This window comes from Malania oleifera, chromosome 1, assembly GCF_029873635.1.
Source record: "Malania oleifera isolate guangnan ecotype guangnan chromosome 1, ASM2987363v1, whole genome shotgun sequence".
NCBI classification, from domain to species: Eukaryota; Viridiplantae; Streptophyta; class Magnoliopsida; order Santalales; family Ximeniaceae; genus Malania; species Malania oleifera.
The window spans coordinates 42,270,903-42,276,775 of record NC_080417.1 but is presented as its reverse complement, the minus strand read 5'-3'; positions in this window follow the sequence as shown (position 1 = coordinate 42,276,775).

Here is a 5,873-nt window from a genome sequence, read left to right as displayed (position 1 = left end):
AATAGTCATAATTCATAGGATGTATATATATGCCCCTTCATTTGGTAAAGTTGGAGGAAAAAAAAACTCTGCCAACCTGATTAAGAAATCCTCTTTCAAGCTCTAAACTTCTACTACTCATTTTTACACTCCACTTTCACTCATACTTACCTTCTACAATCATCAAAACTCTCTGTAAGTTGATTGAGTAATTGTTTTTGAAAGGTTTGCTCTCCTTGTCTTGATTGATTGATTCCATTTTCTTGAGAGAAAAACCTTGAGTATTCTTAGGAGACTTTATTAATAGGTCTTGCCTAAGAAGACCTCATTTGATCTTCTGAGATTGTATATTCATTGCAACATCTTGAGAAGCTCGTATTTTATTTTGGTTGCGAAATATTTTCAAAATCATTTACAAATATCTAGAGTGTTTTATCTTGAAAAATATTTGAAGTGATATTTGTTTGTGAGTCAAAATCTTTGTGGCAATATTCATTGAGCTTTATCTCTTGCTGAATACAAAGATTAAATTTCTTTTTGCAAACCAAATCTATACGTTGCTTAAGATTTATATGATTAAGATATTTAGTTGATTGAAATATTTAAGAGTTGATTAATATCTTTGAGTGAGCTTTTAAATTGAATACATATTGTGATACAAAGATCATACTAGTTTGCACTCTCACACTCTTATTACGTCGATAGCAAATATATTTGAGAGTTGATCTATTAAACCATATTGAGCTTACTTGTTATATCTTATTGGTGGTGTATGTGATTGCGCATAACTAGGTACACATTTGCTTTACTTGAAAGCATAATCACTGTACCAATCTCATTGATTGTAAACATTATGTTGTATTTCCAGGCATGGGCCTGAAGAGGGAGACTAGCCCTTTGAAATAGTCCTGGATTGGTTTAGACCCAGTTAGGAAAGCTAGGTGCACCATCATGTTAAGGTGTAGGTTGAGGTCAGCCCTGCTAATTGACTTGATTGTAAAGGTTGAGATCAGCCCTATGCTAATTGACCTGGTTACAATTAGTGCTGCTCCACCCTTGCGAGCTAGAGGCGGGGACATAAACACAGTTGTCCGAACCCCCATAACATATCATGTGCCTCGTTTATATTTCTGCACTTTATATTTACTGCACATGTATGTTATGGTGTGAATGATTCGCTTGATTTAAATTTTTGCACATTATATTATTGGGGCATTTGGAATTGTATAGAAAGACCCTAGGTTGTATTATACGGGTATTTCATTTTACCTAGGAGATAAATTTTAAAATTTCAATTCACACCCCTCTTGGGAATACACCAATTCTAACACAGTCCTATATTCGGTGGCCTGAATCCTTGTGTTCGGTCGCCCGGGGTTCTTTTTGAACTAAAAATATTGGTCCCTCGAGTTGGGGGACTGTCCCTTTCGAGGGGTTCGGGCACCTGTGGAAGATATATACATTATTGGTCGGTCGCCTGAGAGCCCAAGTCAACTGTTGACTCATCAACAATTCGGCCGCCCCAAGCTCTTACAAATTCCTAATAATTGTTCAATTTAAGGCATATATTTAACACTCCTATATATTATATGATATGTGTGTGAGTGTTGGGACCTAAAGTCATGCTATGGTCTTATTGAGCATACCATATATCCTATATGCATGATGTGCAAGTAAGACAAATACAAACCATATCCTAGGTTACTATTATAGACACATATTACAATCATTGAATTTAAAATTACAAATTAAAGTCTTTAGGGTCTTCTAGTTGCTTCAAGTGTCATTCTTTGGGATATTCATTTAAACCTACACAAACACGTCATAACCATCATATACCTAAGCATTTTTCATTATCAAAACCGGCTGTGACCTATAAGGTCAACATTCTCCCCCTTTTTGATGATGACAAATACATCATGCAAAAAATGGATATAGCCTTAGAAGGCTCCCCCTAACAATGTGTATCATGTAAAATTTTAAATAATAAGTTCAATTCAATTCAATCTAATAAGTTAACCCAATTTTTCGCCCCTACATCTCCCCCTTTTGGCAACAGCAAAAAGGGCCAAAAGAATGACAGTTCATGGCAATAGCAATGGGTAATAAGCATTGTTATACACAACAAGTGTGGAAAGTTTTGAAAAAATTTCGGCATAGTACCGTTTGAAAATGGGACTTTCCAACACAAATCCTGTATAAACAATGACCGATTTGAGTTTATAAATCCTAGAAATTTATCCACAACTACTTAAATAGTTCTAGTATGATCAAAGCAATAAAACATAAAGTCCAACATTATCATGCTTTAGATATTAAAAGTATGGATTACAAACAACAAGCAATGATCAATTTTTTTTTTTTTACTAAGTCTAAACCAATAGAAAATATCAACAATTGTATATTGTAGTTGGACTAGTAACTTTTACTTGAAAGCTCCTCCTATGTTTATGCAAATTATGAGATGTCTAAGAAGCTTCTCTACTATGCATTAGACCTAACTAACGTCTAATTTGGTGCGTACAAAATCAAGTGCAACATCCCCTTTTTACACATGATCACGAAGGAAGTGATGTCTAATTTCAATGTGTTTAGTTCGTGAATGTGAGATAAGATGTTTAGAGATGTTTATTGCACTAGTATTATCACATTTAATCGGTATTGTATCATAGTGCAATCCAAAATCCAAAATTTGTTGTTTCATATAAAGAGTTTGAGCACAACAACTTCCAGCCACAATATATTCTACTTCGGCAGTGGATAAGGCAACTGAGTTTTGTTTCTTGGGGAACCAAGAAACAAGAGATTGTCCTAAATAGTGACAAGTGCCGCTGGAACTTTTTCTATCAACCTTACTACTGGCAAATTCAGCATCAGTATAACTCATAATCTCAAAGGTAGTATGCTTAGGGTACCATAAGCCTAACTCTATAGTCCCAACTAGATACCTGAGGATTCGTTTAACTGCTCTTAGATGGGATTCTTTAGGAGCAGCTTGAAACCTAGCACACATACACACACTAGACATAATATCAGGCCTACTAGTAGTAAGATATAGGAGACTCTTAATCATGCCACGATACAATTTCACGTCAACAGGGATCCCTTGCTCTTCTTTATCAAGTTTAATGGAAGAGTTCATAGGAGTACCAAGAATTTTGCAATCTTCCATATTAAATTTCTTTTGCAAGTTCCTTATACATTTAGATTGGCATATGAAAGTTCCATATTTAGCTTGCTTAATTTGTAGCCCTAAAAAGAAACTAAATTCACCCATCATGCTCATTTCAAATTCACTTTGCATGCATTTGGCAAACTCATTACACAACTCATCATTAGTTGCTCCAAAAATGATACCGTCCATATAAATTTGAACAAGGAGCATATCATCATTTTTGGATTTGATGAAGAGTGTAGTGTCAATCTTACTAGGGGTAAACCCATTTTCTAGTAGAAAACCACTAAACCTCTCATACCAAGCTCTAGGAGCTTGTTTCAGTCCATACAAGGCCTTACACAACCGGTAAACATGATTTGGATATTTATGATTTTCAAAATCGGGTGGTTGTTATAAATATACTTCTTCATTAATATAGCCATTTATAAAAATTATTTTAACATTCATTTGAAACAGTTTAAAATTTTTAAAAATGCATAAGCAAGTAGAATACAAATGGCTTCTAACCTAACAACAGGAGCATATGTTTCATCAAAGTCAATCCCCTCCTCTTGATTATAACCTTGGGCAACTAGTCTAGCCTTATTCCTAGTTACAACCTCATTTTCATCTTTCTTTTTTCTGTATACCCATTTAGTTCCAATAATTGTATGATCATTAGGCCTAGGAACTAGGGTCCACACTCTGCTTCTTTCAAATTGATTAAATTCTTCTTGCATGGACATCATGCAAAACTCATCCTCTATGGCTTCTTTAATATTTTTAGGCTCTTCTTGGGACAAGAAAGCAAAATGACTCACTATATTCTTCAAGGAGGATCTTGTGGCTACACCATGGGATGGTTCACCTATGATTTGATCTATAGGATGGTTTCTAACAAATTTCCAATTTCTAGGCAACTCTTGAATTTCATTTTCATTATCTTCAGATGATTTATCATTTACTTCTAATTTTTCACTCGCATTGTTTTCAACGGATAATTTATCTAAGCATTTTCTAATATCAATATCATCTTCATCATCTTTCTTAGAAAATGGATTAGATTCATCAAACACAACATGAATAGATTCAATGACAGTCAGTGTTCTTTTATTGAAAACCCTATATGCTTTACTATTAAGTGCATAACCTAGGAAAATACCTTCTTCAGATTTAGAGTCAAATTTCCCTAAGTGTTGATTATCCCTAAGCATAAAGCATTTATAGTCAAACACATGAAAATATAAAATATTAGGTTTATGGTTGTTCCACAATTCATAAGGGGTTTTATTTATTGACGGTCTAATCAACACCCTATTCATGACATAACATGTTGTATTTATGGCCTTGGCCCAAAAGTATTTAGATAAGTTATGTTCATTCAGCATAGTTTTACCCAGTTCTTGTAGTGACCTATTCTTTCTTTCTACCACACCGTTTTGTTGAGGTGTACTAGATGCAAAGAAGTTATGTGATATACCCTCTAAGTCACAATAATTTTTTATGCCCTCATTTTTAAATTTCGTGCCTCTATCACTTCTTATATGAGTTGTCTTATAGCCCTTTTCATTTTGAATTCTCCTACAAAGTTTGGTAAACTTTTCACATGATTCATTTTTATGTGCAAGAAACAACACCCATGTGAACCTAGAAAAGTCGTCTACAATTACAAAAGCATATGATTTACCACCAAGGCTTTGCACCGAATTAGGACAAAACAAATCTAAATGAGGCATCTCAAGCGGTCTAGTAGTAGATATGAATTTCTTTTTCTTAAAACTAGATTTTGTTTGCTTACCCATTTGACATGCATCACATATTTTATCTTTTACAAATGACATTTTAGGCAAGCCTAATTCTTTTCTAACAAGTTTTGACAAGAAGTCCATGCTAGCGTGTCCTAAGCGCCTATGCCATAACCAACTAACTTCATTTACATCAAAAAAGCAAGTCACTTGTTGTGAAACTAAGTTATCAAGAGAAGTAGTATAAATATTTTCATGGCGATCGGCAGTAAAAGCACTTTGTGATCTAATTTATTTTCTACTATGCATTTATCATTTTCAAACGATACTTTATAACCCTTATCACACAATTGACTTATGCTTAGTAAATTATGCTTCAGCCCATCAACCAATAAAACATTATCAATAGTAAGAGAAGAATCCTTACTAACCTTACCTACCCCGATGATGCGTCCTTTTGCATTGTCACCAAATGTCACATATCCTCCATCCTTGGGAATGATTCATGCGAATTTTCCCTTGTCTCCGGTCATGTGCCGTGAGCACCCGCTATCCAAGTACCACCTATCCATGGAGAAGGATGATCTTAGGCATACTTGCAAGATAAACTAAGTAACTGATGCTGGTCCCCAAATTTTGTTGGGTTCACGGAGGTTAGTAGCCGGATCTCCCTTAACTACCCATACTTTTCTAATTTTCGCATGCTTATTCCTAAGTGGACAATCAAATTGAATGTGGCCAATTTGTTTACATTTAAATCATTTAAATCAGATTAGGTCGTCTAACATTTTCAATACCATTAAAACCAAGACCCTATTTACTTAACGAATTCCTTTGGGCATCAAGTAGTTTTTCAAAATTGCATTTTCCCTCAGTGAATTTAAAAATAACTTTGGAGCTATCCTCCAATTTCCTCTCAAACTCAACAATAGTAACATCTTTTTCTTTCAAAATAGAAGCATGAGAGGTTTTTGCAATACCAAATAGTTTTG